This window comes from Eucalyptus grandis, chromosome 1 (genome assembly GCF_016545825.1).
Source record: "Eucalyptus grandis isolate ANBG69807.140 chromosome 1, ASM1654582v1, whole genome shotgun sequence".
In the NCBI taxonomy this organism is placed as follows: Eukaryota; Viridiplantae; Streptophyta; class Magnoliopsida; order Myrtales; family Myrtaceae; genus Eucalyptus; species Eucalyptus grandis.
In genome coordinates, this window is record NC_052612.1 from 8,763,297 (window position 1) to 8,782,428 (window position 19,132).

Consider the following 19,132-nt stretch of genomic DNA (forward strand, 5'->3'; position numbering starts at 1 on the left):
AAAATAATAATTTTAAAAATAAAAAAATTTAAAAAAATTTAAAAAATTTAAAATTAGATTTAGTTCACAATTTTAAAAAATAATTTTAAAATTAGATTTAGTTAAAAAGTTAACAAAATAATAATTTTAAAATTAAATTTATTTAAAATAATAAAAATAATTTTAAAATTAAAAAATTAAAAAATTAAAAAATTAAAAAAAAAAAATAATTTTAAAATTAGATTTAGTTAAAATATTAAAAAAATAATTTTAAAATTAAATTTAATTAAAATATTAAAAAATAATTTTAAAATAAAAAATTTAAAATAAGGGGGCGGTGGCTAAAGCTGCCCTCAGCCACTGCCCCCTTTTATTAATTTATAAATTTTTGATAATTTTTGATAATTTTTTTTTTTTTAATTTAAAATTTATTTTTTAAATATTTTAATTTAATTTAATTTAATTTGTTTAAATATTTTAACTAAATCTAATTTTAAAATTTTTATTTTTTTTTTTTTTTTATTTTTTTATTTTTAAAGTTATTAGTTTTTAATATTTTAACTAAATTTAATTTTAAAATTATTATTTTTAAAAAAATTTAAGTAAATCTAATTTTATAATTATTATTTTTTAAATTTTTAAATTTTTAAATTTTTAAATTATTAATGTTTAATATTTTAACTAAATTTAATTTTAAAATTATTATTTTTGAATAATTTAACTAAATTTAATTTTAAAATTATTTTTTAAATATTTCAACTAAATGTAATTTTAAATTTATTATTTTGTTAATATTTTAACTATTAAAATTATTATTTTTTAATATTTTAACTAAATCTATTTTTAAATTTAATTTATTTAATTTTTATATTATTTTTTTATCACATGAGCCTAAAACAACGCCGTTTTTGCATTATTCGGCCATGTCAGCGTGCAAAACGGCGTTGTTTTGAGCTCGGTTCGCCGGAAAAATGCCATGTCGGCATTTTGGTCGAATTTTGGCCAGATTAGCACTCAAGTGATCTATTTTGCTCCGATTTTGGCATTTAAATGTACCTTTCGTAACTTTTGGCACTTAAGTGTCTCTTTGTGCCAACTTTTGGCTCCAGGAGTCCTTGTCCCGATTAATGTATGTTAGTTTTACTTCTGTGATGTTTCATTGATGTGCAAATGTGGTTTTTTCTTGCATTCATTTGAGTCCGATGTAGAATAATATGAGAATATTGGTTGACTGAGAGATTTGGCCAAAATGACAATAGTTTTAGTCTTGATAGACGAGAAAACACTGTGTACGTCCATAGCAGATACAGACACTTCAAGTTGGAATGTCCAAGCATGAATGATATAGACAGCACCTTTTAACACTTGATTATCTCATTAAAAAAAAAAAAGCACAGAAACTTGTTACACCTCCCCAGAACAAACTATAGAACAACAAGTTTAAATGAAAAACTCATTGAAGAATCTATCTTTTGTACAAGATATAACTAATAATCAACAAAACATGTGCAATCATTTCACCTCCCCAAAAGCTCGAGCAAGTCTTCCAGCAACGTTGCAAAATTTATTAGACAGAATATTCTCTTTTCCATCAGAAGATATAGGAAGCCCAATGACGAATTCATCCGCCTCATGCCGATTACCACGAAAACATTACTCAGAGGAGTCCATGTGTAGCTTACTTGCAATAACAAAGTCAATTTACTAACTTAAGGATGCCATGAAAATCAACAAAAAAGAAGAATTCCGACCTCCTTTTCTGCAATGTCCAGAAGCCGCAGCTCTAGCTTCTGTGCTCACAGCTCCAAAACATTAGAAATCACTAATCTAAATGTTAAATTCACTAATGAGCATGATGCACAAACAGTTCATAGATCACAACGAGAAAAGCTCAGCATTGTAGTTTAAAGCCACAGGGCCAAAGAAAGCCTTTGCTAGAGCGATGGCGGTGCGAGGCAATCCCAGTTTTAACCCGAGTGAGAACCCTCCTCGCCACTTAGATCGATCTGAAGGCAAAGGGCATTAGGGGGAATGGAAATTCTTTTCTTCTGGGATTGTAGTGGCACGAATAGACCAAGAAGCATCAAAGAGAGGATGTGGAACTCAGGTATTTCACAAGAATTGCTTCGTGACTGTAACTGGATTAGCCATTCAGGTTTGGGAAGAGAGCCTCACTGCCATCGGGGTGATTTTCCACGACATTCCGCACCTGGGCGACGTGTTATTTCAACAAGCTACAATCACTTTCCTTGGACGAATTGCACCAATATGAACAACACTAACCACGGATGAAAGTGAGTGGAGCTTGCAGACAATAAACTTGAAGCTTGCGGATGACTTAAAGCCCGTGGAAAATGAACTTGTGAAAGATGAGACAACGACAAACAGCAGACCGAAGCTCACGAGGAGCGACGAGGATCAGGCAAGAGCGACATGCTTAAGCATTCGGGGAGAGGAAGGAAGAAAATGTGAAAAATCGAAAATCCTAATCAATTTGGGAATTTTTTCAATGTTTTACCCAATTGTAGATTTTGACTAAATTACCCCAATTCAAGTCACTGAAAAATGTTCACCAGTGAATATTTGGTGGGCTGGTAAGTTTGAGCCATTATTTGAAACTAACTTAGCCACTATGGGCCTTATGTAAAACAAAGTACATTTTAAACTCTTTTTTGAAAAAAATAGTCCCATTTTAAGTCCTTAATCATTAAAGTTAGAACTTGAGTACAAAATTATCTATAATGGCCCATTGAAAAGGCAACTTACATCTCATACCATTGTAAAGGACAACAAAAGGCAAGGGAGTCTATCGGATCATCCGAAGTGATAACGTACTTCATATTCATTAGAGGATCCGTGGTTAGGATTTGTAAACATGTTTCGAAGACAGTGCAATAAAAATTTTCTAAATTATCCAAACTGTGCACCCACTCTTTCTCATTCATTACGAGCAAACTCTAAAAGAATAAAAAAAGAATAAAAAAAGAAAGAGAGAGACAGAAAAATATCATTTGATCTGCAACATCTCTTAAAACTTTAATCCTGAAGACTCGATAGCTTTGCTGATAGTTATGGAGCCTAACGGCTCAAACAAGTAAAGTGTGTACGAATAATTCTTGCGCGACGAAATGCATGTTGGGTCGTGAATCAGGTCTCGTGCGCGTGCACGCCAGTGCCGCCATGATGATGAATACCACTTTCTTGGCTAGTTGGCCAGTCGGAAGAGGAAGACGCGGATCGAGCACATCCTTAAGCAGCAAATTTGGGTCCTCCGAGATTGTTGATGTTTTCATCATTGATAGAGAAGAGAGAAGATCCCCCGGATGCTTCCCCATCATAATCTCTAGCGCCACTACTCCGAAGCTATACACGTTGCATTTGTTCGTTACCCGCATCGTAGTTGCTAACTCTGTTTTTCATGAAAGAACAATGCATTAATGTTTTGATCATAATGTCAAGTTGTGCACAAATTTCAAATTTCTTTGATATTATTAATACAAACTGCTTTTCAAAATCAATATTTGCTCTTCTAAATATTCTTGTGAGAATTATTTGATGAATCCAAATTCGAGAAGTTAATGAGAGAAATTTAAACAACTCCAAATAATATGTACTCGCGAAATGCATAGTTAGCTTTGATCATATGACTTACCAGGAGCCATGTAACCATAAGATCCAGCCATTGTGGTCCAATTGGACAACCCTGAATTCAAGAGTCTCGCTATCCCAAAATCGGAGAGCCGAGGCTCGAGGTCTGACTCAAGCAAGATGTTGTTCAACGTTATGTCCCGATGGACGATAGGCGGTGAGCAATTGTGATGCAAGTAGCTGATCGCATGAGCCACGCCTTGAACAATCTTCACCCTTGTACCCCAGTCCAGTTCAGCTGCTCCTGTTCCTCCATACAAGACCTTTGCTAGACTACCTCTCTCAACAAACTCATAGACCAAGTAAATGCAACCTCTCATGGAACAGAACCCATGGAGCTTGATCACGTTGCGGTGCCGGACATGGGTCAACACGTGGATTTCGTTGTCGAAACTCTGACGTTTGATCGCTGGGACATTGCCGGATTCTGGTGCGTTGAGCTTCTTGACGGCGACGATTTGGCTGTTGGGCAATACGGCCTTGTAAATGCTCCTAAACCCGCCTTTTCCAATGCAATACTCTTCGCTAAAATCATTGGTGGCCTTGGCGATGTCACTGAATGTGAACTTCCCTAACCTTTCCCATATGATCTGCTCCGATTTCTCGTGCTTTTTAAGATGCTTGATCTCTTCGTGGAGAAGCTCTTTTTGCCGCCGAAGCACTAGCAAAATCACAGCAATTAGAATCGCTAGAAGTAGTAAGCAGCTCACGCCAACGCTCACACCAACCAGAACTTTTTTTCTATGGTGGGTCGATTTACAGCTCGTGCCCCAAGGAGATAATCCAACCATGCTTCGACACAAGCCCGAATTCCCTATAAAAGCACTTTCGGGCGCTTGTTGGAAGATCCTACCACTAGGAACTGCACCCATTAGCTTGTTGTACGATAAGTCTATAGAGCTTATACTCACCATGTTGGAGAGAGAAGCCGGGATCATACTCGACAAATTATTATGCGAAAGATTGAGATTTTCTAGTTTAGTAAGCTTTGCCAAATTGGAGGGAATTGATCCTGCTAGGGAATTCTGGCTCAAGTCTAGGAGTAACTGTAGCGTGGACAACTTCCCGACCTCGGATGGTATGTTACCGGACAAATTGTTGTTGCTTAAGTTCAAGCTCAGTAAATTCTCGAAATTTGCTAGCTCGTCAGGTATGCCACCGCTCAACATGTTTGCCGATAGATCAAGATAACTGAGCTTCGATAACTTTCCTAACGAGAAAGGAATATATCCAGTCAAATGGTTGTTGCTCAAGTTCAGCATGAACAACTCCCCTAGATCTCCCATCTCGTCGGGAATTCTCCCAGTCAATTCATTGCTGGATAATGCCAGGACGCGCAACTGAGACAATTTCCCAAGCTCTGGTGGGATGCGGCCAGAGATTTTGTTACGATCTATCTTCAAATTTGTGAGATTCATAGAGTCTCCCCATCGTGCCGAGAGATTCCCGACAAATTGGTTGTTGCTAAGGCTTACATAGACCAGATTCGGATGGACTCCAAACGCACTCGTGATATCTGCAGTGAACTGATTGCTGTCTAGACGGACTCTCGTCAGCGCCGAACAATTCTTCAAGCAGTCGGGCAGCGGCCCCGTGAGGTTATTCCCATCAACCTCGAAAAATTGAAGAGCAAAGCCGCTGCATAAATCTGGCGGCAGTTCTCCGGTGAAGCTGTTGTCCGAAAATTCAACATCGCTCAGAGAAGGGCTATACTTGCCGAAATCACGTGGTATTCCTCCCGAGAAATTGTTCGTGTACAAAGAGATCCACCGTAAGTTAGCAAGGCGAGAGATGGTCTCGGGGACCTCTCCATAAAGCTGGTTCCTGCTAAGGTCGAAATGGGTCAACAATGTGAGATTTCCAACCTCTGGAGGAATAGTCCCTGAGAGCGAATTGTTGTACATGGAGAGGTAATCGAGCTTGGTCAAGCTTCGGATGTCAGTCGGAATTTTCCCGGAGAGAAAATTGTTTTGGAGCTGCAGAGAAACCAGTTTGGTCCAATTCGTCAAGAAGTCAGGCAGTAACTCCCCTGACAGGCGATTATGCGAAGCTCCAAATCTTGATAATCTGACCAGATTAGACAGTGAGAGAGGCAGCTCTCCATAGATCCAATTCTTGGCAATGGCCAAGTAGGTGAGGTTAGAGCAGAGCCCGAGCTCCGAAGGGATCGAAGAGGTCAACTTGTTTACTCTCAAATCAAGCTTTTCAAGCATTCTAAATTGTCCAATGGAGCGAGGAATTGCCCCTTCGAAGAAATTGCCCGCCAGCCCCAAGAACCTGAGCTGGAATAGATTGCCGATCGAGGACGGTATCGGGCCCTCGAGATTGTTCTCGCTGACATTGAAGCAGGTCAAGCATGCCGCCGAGGCGTGACCTTGGGAGGCTGATCTCTGAGACTGACCCGCCATTGTTGCACGCGATGCCAGTCCAGTTGCAGAGATGGGTGATGTTGGTGAGTGACCATGAGCTCAGAGAAGGTGGTGGAGGAGAGAGAGAGAGTTCTTCCATTTGACAAGAGCTTGCGCCTCTGTGGTCGGTGATGATGAGGCCTGAAACGCAAGCGAGAAGAGGAAACAGAGGAAGAGGCATAGGAAGAGAGGGCGGGTTGCAGTTGATTTTGTCATGCCTAGCGAGATCACTCTCGTGGTTTAGGGAGTCGGCCTCACTTCGCTTGAGCGAGCGCGCGCACAAGGAGTCGTATATAATACCGTTTTGTTGTTAAAATAGTCGAGCACCTTTTGGAAGTTGGCGCATGCAATTTTATATATTTCTTTTGCGTCTTTTGTTCCTTGACCGTGAATTTTGACTAACCGATTCACACACTTTTACATTAGTCGTATTTCCAACCACTTTGGATGAAAATTCCCACGTAGCTGCCTCCAAATAAATAAATAAATAAAAAGAACCTGCTTTCAATACGCATCAACCATTTGACCGAAAAAAAAAATAACAATAATAAGCATCGACCGGAATCTCTCGCCCAACACGGCCCAAGGCCGGCGGCGCCACGGAGAAGCCAACGGAGAGCATCGAGGGGGTAATCACGTGCATCGCAGTGACGGGAGCAGGGAACGAAGTCGCCATTGCGGAGCCGCTTCACTGAATCTCAGTCCTCGCCAGCCTCCAACAGAAGCATCAAAAAAATTGAAGGGGGGAGGGGAGAAGAGCTCACGGGCCCAACAAGACGACAAGATCGAGCCCGGGCGAGCAACAGCAGAATAGCAAAAACCCTAAAATTCAGAGAGAGAGAGAGAGAGAGAGAGAGAGCGAGAGAGAGAGTCAGAATAGCAGCTCGAAAAGAAACCGTTGGGCGATAACCAAATCAAAAGAAACGATCATTAAAAAAAAAAAAAAATGGATGGAGGAGATTTGGCCTTTTAATTTTCAATTTCTGCACAAAATCTAAGGGTGTGTTTGTTTTGTGGAATACATTTTAAAGAAAAATATATTCCTCATTTTTCGGTGTTTGATTCACTCAGAAAAATGAGTGAACGGAAAATATTTTCCTGATTAAAGAAAAAAATTTCTAATCAAAACTTAAATTTAAATAAATAATTTCCCCGTTAAAAAAAATCTAAAAACATTTTCCGAATCTACCAAAACTTAGATTGGGTGCTTGGTTTACAAACAATTGTTCTCATAAAATTATATATTTTTATATTTTTAATTTTCTTTAAAATTTGAATTTTTTTATTTTTATTTTATTTTCTTATTTTTCTTTTTCTTCTTCTCCACCTATTGTCGACCACGCGGATGGCAGCGAGCTCGGCCTTGCGGATCAGGTGAGCTCATGGCCTATGGTGACAAGGTTCATGCTCACCCAAGGCTAGTGAGTTGAGCTAGTTCGTGGCCTCCAATGGTAAGTCTTAAGCCTCGCCAGATCAAGTGAGCTTGCAGCCTTAGTGGTGAGCTGGGGAGGCTTGAGCCTCACCGATGAGCCTAGAGCCTCGCTAGATCGAGCGAGCTTGCGGCCTCAAGTGGCAAGGCTCGAGCTTGCCCAAGGCCAATAAGCCCACAGCAAGACTCAAGCAGCAAGCCACGAGTGTGCCAGATCAAGCGAGCTCGTAGCCTTTGGTAGCAAGCCTTGAGTCTCGCCAAATCGGCGAGCTCACAACCTCCGACAAAGGCTCAAGGTTGCCCCTTGTAAGCCAATTGGGGATGAATTGCCATAGGAAGCAGAAGGGATGCCATGAGGAAGCGAGAGGAGCAAAGGAGAAGAAGAAGGAAAAGAAAAAAAGAAAAAGAAAAAGAAAATAGAAGGAAAGAAAAGAAAAAAAAAAAAATAAGTAAAAAATAAAAATAATTTTAAGTTTTTAAAATAAAACATTAAAAAATTTAAAAATTCGATTTTTTTTTTTTTTGGCTGAGATAAAGTGTGAAATCATTTTCTAATGGAATCCAAATAGCATAAATCATTTTGATTATAAATCACCAACAAAGGAAAACAAATCATATTCATGCAAAATGCTTTTTGGGAAAGTATTTTTCTTATCATTAAGTTTTCCACAAATATAAATATTCCGAAATTTGGGATGGCTCACGAAAATTGGCCTAAAATCGGATTAGTTCTTATATCACCATAATCTTCAAAAGTGGGCAGACCCAAAAAGACAAATTCTTATATCATTTTCAAAAAGAAAATAATTAAAAGGATGCATGGAGAACATTTTTTTTTTGGGTGAGAGGAAGAAGTGGGAAAATGGGGGATTTTCACAAAACGAAAATCATTCTTATTTGGAGACCAGGGCCCCAAAAATATTTGCCACCATTACAAAATGACTTTTATCAATTAAGAAGAAGTCATAAAATACTAGCTACGGGCTAGGTATCGACTCTACTCTACTAAAGATTGCCACCATTACAAGGGAAGCCATTTATTTTTTCATCACCCTCTTTTTGAATTTGCTTACAAAATACCTTACAACATATGTGATTCAGCAAAACAAATAAAAAGAAGATTATGGTATCAATTGGAATGATAAAGTCCTATCGTCATTTTTTAAGCTACAGAAGCATGCCTACATCATGTTGCGTTTGGTCTAATTATGGCAACTCTAGTGTCAAAGAGTTAAATACTGATTTCCTGCCATTTGACTATGCATCAATGGATAGAGATCTGTTCAAATTCATACACTGTGCATCATTGGAAGCGGTTAATGATGATTTTGCACCATTAAAAGGTTGATTGAGGCGGGTAAACTAGGCAGGAGATAAAAAATGCCTGCAACGCAAATGGATCTAAAAGGCCACAAATCGATTGGAATCGGACAGAGATAGTTGGTAACATGAAATTTGTAGCAAAACCCTTGACTTTTATGGTTAAGAAATATAGTCAACGTCGGTTTTCTGAACCTAAAAAAGATATGCAAGTGAGCACTTTTTCGATGGTTATCTGCTGAAGATTCCATTTGAGACCAGTTTGAGCACTCGCTAATCTGATTGCAGATTTAAAAATTTAGTAATGCGATAAAAAAGTGGGATGGAAATTGAACGATTCGCTAATATTTTCTCAAAATACCAGGAAATGACATTTGGAAGTCACACAAGGGACCACCACGCACTTCATTGTGGCTAATGATCATCCATCAATCAATTCAACCATCGACAAACAGATTTGATTAGAAAAAACCAGTTGAAAAAGCTAAAACCAAGGATATGATAGAAAAAGAGGAAATTCATTTGTACCATTAATCACGTTGGAATAAAAAAAAATTATAATCAGGTAAATCAAGACTTATCAAAGCCAGCACGACCGAAAAAGCACAGCGGATCAACGCACCACCTTAAAAGTGGTGGGCACTGCCAAAGGCCGCTAATAAGGGATAAATTGACCTTCAAATTGACTTTGACATTTCTTTCGTGCATCTAGGGCGTTAGAGATGTACTATTATGTCTGATTACTATATAGGATTAGGTTAATTATAATCTATATTAATTGTAATTTTACTCTGATTGCATTCTCACCCTATACACAGGGAATGCAAGTGAAATATAAAGTTGGCAAATATTTAAATCAGTCCTCCTATTAAATATTTTTAATTAGAAACATTTTGTAGTAGACGCACAATTACGTCATTTCTTGTTCGATCATTCCTAATCAAAGGCACGTGAACAATCTAATGTAAACATAGAGTCATTTAAGAGATCTTTGCTTGCTAATCTTGTAATTGACAAAGACCAATAATACGTATGGATACATTTATTTCAAGAAAAATTAATTATTACGAGAAATTTTTCTGAAAATGATCATTTGTGTTGCTTACAAAAATGAATTTATGAAAATAATTTTTTCACCGATGAAAATATATAAATATAAACTGTTATTGATGATGAACCTTACTATAAAATTTGGGAAATGAGGGCAATAATGAAACTGACGAGGACGATATCAAGTAGAAAACATGGGGCTAGTAATATAGCCACGCATTATATTAGAGAGCGATTTTCCTAGACACACTATTCATCTATTCCAGCTAAAATACTTTAACATCAAATAGATTATACTTGAATCTAATTGAAATTTCTCATAAAAAGCGGTACAAAAATTCATCAAGAACAACTGCATAGAGGTCGATGGTATGGACCATTCCTTTTGGAATTATAAAAGCAGTCTTTTAGGCTTTAAAATAATTGCAAAAATTGATCTATCTAAAACGTATAGTTCAGAGCTAGCTCAAGTCCATTAGTATTTGTAGCTATGATAACTCCATTTCTATTTGTAGCTAGGATTTTTGCTTTACATTTATATACGGATATTCTCTTGGCCTTTTATACGATTATATTGCATTATAAGTCTAGCTTTACATGGAGTATGTGGATCTACCAATATTTAATATAAAGATTGTTTGACAAGTCCTAATTAAAGACAAATTGCAATGAAGAACTAGATGCGCAGTTTCCATGTCTTATTTGAGATGTGAATATTCCGGGAGTTTACTTATCACTTATTTTACTTTGTTGACTAAAAGTGTATTTCCTTCAGATTATGTTGCACAATTACATTGTTGTTGTCATTCACTTAGGCCTATCAATCATGATTTGCCATGTGGCTCCTGATGCTCCTCCCCGTAGGCCTCTTGTTTGACAATTACAAACAGGGCAAAGTTGTTTTGACACTTATTCGACTAGATCCACCCCTATTTTCATTAGAGAGACAGAATTGCTCTTTATTATTCAATTGAAACTTAAAGTAGTGGACCCCAATTTACACATTGTCTTGTTCTTTCTAGTTTTTCTAGTTTATGTAGCATCCGGTTACAATAATTGAGAATAACACATTCAAGCAAATATTATCATGCACATCAAAAACCTCTCTGTTCCTCTCTCTCCCTCTCTCTCTCTCATTAAAGACATCTTTAGAACTTTTCATTTCGTCAAGCGAATTTCTGGACTAATTTTAATGTAGAAATGCAGAAAAGCCTATATAAAAAAAAGAAAAATTGAAAGAGAAACTATGCCTAAAGTAATAGAAATATTTTTCATGAAAGCTTAATTTCATTCATGTTGGATTGACAAAGAAAATGTCGATTTTAATCTTCTAAACAACAATGTATTTAAATTTGAACGGAACCTACAATGGACAGAAATCAATTGAGGGAAAATGCATAAATGTGGAATCCATCAAGGGTGATTTCGCCCATCTTGTATAAACAGAGTGTATTTAGTTATAAAGAGGGTGGAAATAATGTCACCTAAATAATACTGGAATGGTAAATGATGCAATATTTGACCACATTAAAGTTGCAAAGTTAAAAGGGAAAAAAAGCCTAATTTATAAATGGGTATAATTGCTAGGTCAAGTCACCAACAATGCAATTTATGTATAAGTTCCAATGTACCAATAAATGATTAATCAAAGTGGTTAGGAACAGGTCTCATATTGCCTCAGCATGCAAACATCAGTTTGTATGCCAAGCTCCAATTTTTATTTTTATTTTTTTACATTTCTATTATTTAGTTGGAAGTAGACTTTCAAATTGGTGCATTGAGTTAATTTGAATGGATCGCAATAGGGTCCGATCTAAATTAAATTATATTGACCTATAATTTTAGCAACGTGTACCCAAACAAATACCCAACCCAATCGAGACCCCAATTTTTAACAGCTTTTCTTCTTAAATATAGAAAATAACATACTAAAATAAACTAACCAATTTTAAATGAAATAAACATGAAAAGAGCTCGCAGATAAGAAATTACTAAAAATAATCCTCCTAAATAACTCGTATTTTGAAAGCATTAACAAAGTGACCAGTGTCAATTTTTAGCAATCATCATCGCACCGTCAGCACTGTCGCATTAATGTTGTTAGAAGTTTTGGAAATTAAAAAAAAAATTAAATCTGAAATAAAAATTATGTTAGGAAAAGATAAAAATGTTTCTTCCTCCAAAAGAAAGAACATAATAGACAAATAGAAGAACCAAAATTCATCCAACCATCTCCTGTAAAATATTTCCTTTGCTACAACGAACCTAGTAATAATCCATTTTTTAGTTTGTTATGTTCTTAAGAGAGCTAACTGTGGTGATTGGACCTTCTTTGCACCCTTATTCCTAATTTATCAATGGAAGAGAGCTGATTAAGGTAACAATTACTCTCTCTCTCTCTCTCTCTCTCTAATCGTGCGTTGCACCATCTACATATCTAGAGCAAGGTCTAAATTGATAGGATTTCCAGTGCGTGGACCATGGACGCGATTTCAAAGTTCGCAGACTTTGAACGTGAGATGGCCCTCAATTATCAATCTTTCTATAGATGTGTTTAAAGAAAACTAATTAACAATCTAAAGATAAAACTTAGTCAATTTGAAGTCTTCTACACGCTTAAACTTTTTAAGACAAAGCTTAGTCAATCTGAAGTCTTCTACACGCTCGACCTTTTTAAGACAAAGCTTAGTCAATTTGAAGTCTTCTACACGCTCGACCTAAACCAATCAACCAAATCCTACACTTCCATGTGGAAAAGCCTCTGGAAGCACTCAAATTTTTCCAAGTAAACCAGAATTGCATTTTGGGTCAATAGCTTGCTGTACCCATTGGAAAGTGGGTGTAATTGATAAGTCAAGAGACCAATCATGCGATTTACGCCTGACTTTCAACCCAACAATAACTAGGATTGGCGAATTTTCTCTCAAATTATGACTTTTGCAAGTCAATTTCTCTTTTTGAGCAATATGTCCTACCATAAAGATTAATGCACCACAAACGACGTTAAAAAATTATGGAAACTTATGGTGGCCAACAAATTGCCAATCACTTTAAGCAATGACTTATAAAGAGGTTCCAGTAGTAGGTGATTAAAGTTTGTTGGAAAGGAAAATTAGGGAAAGAAATTGATGTTCAAAAGGACTACATTGCAACTTTTCAAAAAGATTTAGGATTTAGACAACGTTTCCAAAATGGCCAAGAAGTTTACTCATTGGTTAAGTAACATTATGGGAATTGGATGAACAAAAGGAATAGAAAATTTTTTCCAAAAAGTCTTATACCTATTTTATTTTTACTAATCCAGTCCTAAATTTTTTTAATATTGCCAACTAAGTCATAAACCATTTCGCCCTTTGCCAATTGACTCCATCCAACCAATTTTAGCCAAAAATTGCTTACATGAATATCGTCATCTCACTTTGAAGTTTATACAGGTCACTATGCTTAATTGCTCTCATTATCACTAAAGCATCTTGAATAACTTTCAGAACTCCACATTTTGAAAAATCTCAACACTCAACTTAATCCAGGGCACTCAAAGAAATCAAGTTTTTCTTCAACTAGAACATGCCTTACTCCAATCAATGTCCTTACAATACCATCATATATTCTTATTCTAACATCGCCAATACTTACAATATCACATTCAACATTATTCCCTAACTACACTTTACTACCATTCGTGCATGGATAAGTAGCAAACTAGTTTTTATATTTGGTGTTGCATGAAATGAACAATTAGAATCCATAATCCATTCATCAATGACAGACAAGACAAAATTGGCACTATTTGAATTACTGATAGCTACAGCTGTAACAACATTTGCAGAATCAACTATAATTCTCTAACCATTCTCATTCTTCAACTTAAGGCAATTTTTTTCTAAGATACCTCTCTTGCCATAATTCCAACATACGACATCACTAGCTCTAGACTAACTACTCGCTAATACATGTATTAGTTCTTCCACTACTTTCACCTACTAAAGCAGTAGATAGAGGTTCACCAGATCCTCTTCTACAAGAGTCTTCACTCAGAATTAAATCTTGAACCCCATCAAACGTCAAGCTCGTTGACTTAGAGGAATTACTAACAGTAGTATTCTAACTATCATGCAATATGGATAACAAAATCAAAGGATGTACCTCATTTTCAAAATTAGTCTCAATTGAACTTAATTGACTAATAATTATATTGAATCCATTGATATGATCAGCAACTGATGCACTTTCGATCATCTTTAAGTTAAACAGACGTTACATCAAATAGACCTTGCTCATCGCAAAAGGCTTCTCATACATATCTGACAAGCATTAAATTTGCAATGATCTTCTCCTTCATGATGTTAAATGTAACATTACAAGCTAACGTTAGCCAAATAACACCTATTTCTTGTCTATCCAGCAATTCCCAATCAATTTGCTTCATCATCTCTAGCTTCTCTCCAGATAGAGGCAAGTGCAGTTTCATTTGATAGTGATAAACCTCAATTTGCATCTTTTAGAAACCAAAATCCTTTCCAACAATTTTTTTGATTCTCACTTTTCTTTCTTTAGTCACCATCAATTTACTTCAACTTAGTCAAACTTTGCTCTAATATCAATTGTTAAGAAAAGCAAGCAATCGAACAATAAAATAAATAGAATAAGAAAATAAATTGAACACCAGATTTATGCAGTAGAGATCTAATTTCACAGGGAGAATAACAACAAATTTCACCATAAATCAAGTGATATATAGAAATTACAACCACACTCAAGTCATTCAAATGCTCATGATGTTTTCTAAGCCTCAATTACACCCAATAACGTACACAGTGTTTTGCCCAACAATTCATCGCCAAATAATCTTTTAATCTCACGATGAAATTACACACAAATTTTGAATTCATAAGATTTAATTGGGTTGAATACTTATATCTTTTTCGATGTAACTCACGAATAATACCCACAAAATAACCAACTGTCGCTTCAATATTTCTCTGTGCCCAAACTACGGAGCAACCCACAAAATATATATTTATACTCGAATGCACACTCCCTGAAAAAGTGCAACAAATTGTTAGGAGTAACCCACTCGTGTACTAGTTTACGAGTTTAGACTCCGCAATTTAGACTCTCTCTCGCAATGTAGAGCTTTTCACTATCCTCATGGTAGTTTAACAAATCAAACCCAAATTTCACCATCACTCCTCCACCTTCGTATCTTTCCCCGTCTCTCTTCCTTGCTTTTCCTTCCCTGCATCTTCGACAATTGTGTCATTCATCTGCCCGGAATTATGCTTTTGCAATGATTCAGTCTGTTTCCCTCACCATTTCCACCCCTTCACAATCCATACCTAAACCTCCGTCTTTCTTCGCTGTTTGATGGGATTTTGTCTTCCTCTGTCTTCTCTCAGCTCTCATTGATGGTTTATCTTCAATTGTTCACCTTGACTTTCACAATCGCTAGCCAATAATTCTGATTGAAATTCCACGAAACCATTTGCATGTACTTATCCCCCCCCCTGCGATAGCCCCTCTGGTGCACCGCTCTGTACCCTGCCCTCATGGATGATCACGACCAAGAAGAAGCATCTCGTTTGGCTACCCTTTGTTCCTGACTAGGTCACTTATGGCCGGAGCAACGGATTGAGGTTTGGGATGAGGCGCCACCTGTGGAGAAAGTTGAAGAATGCAAATTAATGCTAGTAGGTAAAATTCTCTCTAATCCTTCCATCAATTTTCAAGCTTTTCAAAATACATTGAGGTGTGCATGGAGAATAGACCAAGTTGAATTATCTGCAAGGGAAGCTAGTTTATATGTATCAAAATTCAAATTTGATTTGGATAAACAGCGAGTTTTGGAGGGTGGCCTTTGGCTTTTCTCTAGCCACTTAGTGATCTTTAAACCCTGGCTCCCTAACACACCGCTGCACTGTTATGATTTCTCCACTTGCGCCTTTTGGGTGCAATTCTTTGGTCTGCCGTTGGATTGGTGTTCTAAGCATATGCTAGAAAAGGCTTTTAGAAATATAGGCAAAGTACTGGAGGTTAAGATAGAAAATAAGGAGGGAACATCTCTGCGCGCTGGGAAAGCTAGGGTCGAACTTAATGTGCAGGAACCTTTAAAGACAGGCCAGCTCATCAGAATCAATGGTAAAACCCTATGGCTTGACTTTCGTTCTGAGCGACTTTCACACTTTTGTTATTCCTGTGGTAAACTCGGACACTATGCTATGTACTGTAAGGACTTTCCATTTAATGAAGCGAAGATGACAGGAAAAGAAAAGAAGGCGTATGGCCAATGGTTATAAGCGGAAGTGAGGGAACATATACAGCCTCCTAGCAATGATATAAACAGGGGAATGCATTAGCAGATGACTATGCCACTCATCCTAGGTACATCCTGTCACGCCCCGATCCTCCGAGCGCGCGCACATCCCACTCTGGTCGATAGAAATGCGACTTCCCAGGACACATCGCCGACCCATTCATTTTTTTTATTACGCATGCGGAAGCGAAACAAATCCCCTGACAACATTTAACTTGGGATAGAAAAACAGGCAATCAATCACAACCAAACAAGCTTCATTATAAACACATAGGTTTATATACAACACTGGATGGTCTACAAAATAGATAGGCTCAACAACTAGGGAACTGTCCTATGACCAACTTGTCGAGACACGTTCACCAATTCTTCAGCCTCCACCTTCCGAACTCAGACTTCCGGTCCTCCACGACCGTCATCTAGGGACCTGAAATATTATCCCACAACCGGGATGAGACTACGTCTCAGCGAGTCCTACCATCTAAAACTCAATTAGGGAGAAAATACGCCTCAGGGCGCTCTAGCCACACAAATAGAATAGAGGACTTACCTCGCCTTAGTCCCTTTCCTGCACGTCAGTACAATTCATATTCAAACAATGCTCGCACAAGCTGAAACTACCGACATACCCATCGGTCTATCAATTCAGTCAATCCAATTGATATCACACGATCCACACATCTATCAATTCATATAATCTATTAAACCATACCATCTATTCATCCATCAATACAATTATGGCTCGCACAAGCTGAAATGGATGCAATGCTCTCACAAGCTGATATAGATGGTAGCTCGCACAAGCTGATATATGCATAGATGATAGCTCGCACAAGCTGATAGATAGATCGTGCTCGCACAAGCTGATAGATAGATCGTGCTCGCACAAGCTGATAAAACGATCTTGGCTCACCAGAAGCTGCCGCAATATTCAATATAGTATACTATAGCTCACCAGAAGCTGCCATATATATATATATATATATGTATATTATAATTGCTCGCCTAAGCGGATACATATATATATATATATATATATATATATATATATATATATAAACCAATGCTCGCCAAGGCTGATCATTCAACAATAAACCAACTCATACCTCAATTCAATCAATCCAATCAATTCAAACTGGTCATACAGACCAATTACGGTGCTAAAAGCCAACACCGGGTATTTTCAAGTTAAATACCACAACTTCATCAATATCACTCAATTCCACACTTTTGGAATAATTAACCATAATCATCAATCACTCAATTTCTCAATCTAAACATACAATTAACACAAACCGACCGCACTTTCGCTTTGCGATCGCGCGAAATTCTAACGACCGCCATCCCAAGCATAATTTTCGAAATTATTAAATAATTAAATTTAATTCCGAAAATTAAATAATTAAATATTATTTTATAATAATATAATTTAATAAAAATAATATTTATAAATTGAAATAATTAATTAATTAAAAATAATTAATTAGGGCTTAAACAAGATTACACTAATTTAATCATACAATTAGCCCTAATTAAACATCCATTAAACTAATCATACAACTAATCTAATTTACATTAAAATAATCTAATTTAATCACATAAACCTAATTATACTAATCTAAACACCCCTTAAGCGTCATTAACTCACTAAGCAAGAATTAACTAAGCAAGAATTAGAGGATAAACTCACCGGATTAACGATCCGAACGGCTCAAACGACAAGGATGACGCGAGGTTGATAGTCTCCCAAGGCGGGCCTAGCTTCCGGGGTCGGGAAGCCAGCCAAAACGGGCCAAACCTTCGCTGCGATACCCATTTTTCTGCTCACTGATCGCTGCTGGTTGAGGCCGGGAAAGGGCGGATCCGGGGCTGGTTGGGGTCGGGAATGGGCGGAGGAGCTAAACCGGACCTAGGCGGGGCTTCACGGTGGCCGGAGGGAGCTCCGGCGGTGGCTCACGGTGCTGGACAGCAGCTCTGGATGCACACCAGACAGGAACGACTGCTGGAAGGGCGGGCTTGGCGTGCGTGGACAGCGGGTGTCGCGAGCGGCGGACGGCGGCAAGCGGGGCGCGACGGCGGTCCGACTGGACTGCTTGCTGCTCCGGCGTCCTCAGATCTACTGGGTCTTCGAGCAGAAACCGGAGATGGAGGAGAAAGGCAGCAACGACGCAAGATGGAGAGAGACGGAGGTGAGCTAGCGCGGCCAGTGGCGTGCAAGGACGGCGGACGGCGACGGGCGGCGCTGCTGTTCCAGGCGATGAGCAGCTTCTCCTCTGCGGTTTCTGGGCTTTGAAGAAGAAGAAGAAGAAGATGGAGAGAGGAAATGGTCGCACGGTAGGGAGAGGGAGGAGAGAGACAACCGAATAGAGAGAGGGAGGAGAGAGAAGGAAGATGGGACCACTTTCTTTCATTTTCTTTTCTTTTTCTTTAATCCCTCACACATGGCCCACCATGACCTAGGATGACCTCACAATCCACTCACCCAATCCTCCACAACCTCTTCCAATGGTTGCAATTTCATTTTCCGGGTCCAATTCTTGTACACTTAATTTAATCAATTCTCAATCAATTCCATTCAATTGAAGTTCAATTAAATTAACACATGTGTCATCGGCCTTCTCATGACATTTCCCCATCAAATGATCCAACTTGCATCCCGAAGATTCGATTAAAACGGCCATTTGACAAACCCGAACAAAAACGGCCTTATTTTGCTTTTTCCGCTAGAAATCTCGGTTTGTAGAAAAATCTTCTGGAGATGAGTCGACATTCCTAAAATGAATTGTGACTTGACAGAACTTCCAATTTCTGTAATCGGGTTCAATTTCACGGTTAAGTTAAATTCAACTGCACGACTTTAGCGCGTCCTAATCTACCGGGTAGCTTTTAGGAATTTTCTCAGTGCAATTGACTGTGGTTGATTATTCTCAAGCCACAAAGTGCATCTTCGACACATTGGCGACTCTTGATTGTCGTAGAAATCTC

General features: G+C 37.8%; 1 pseudogene; it reads right to left on the reverse strand.

Moving 5' to 3' along the window:
- Positions 1-3,007: 3,007 nt before the first annotated feature.
- Positions 3,008-6,035, reverse strand: LOC120295283 (annotated as a pseudogene).
- Positions 6,036-19,132: the final 13,097 nt, after the last annotated feature.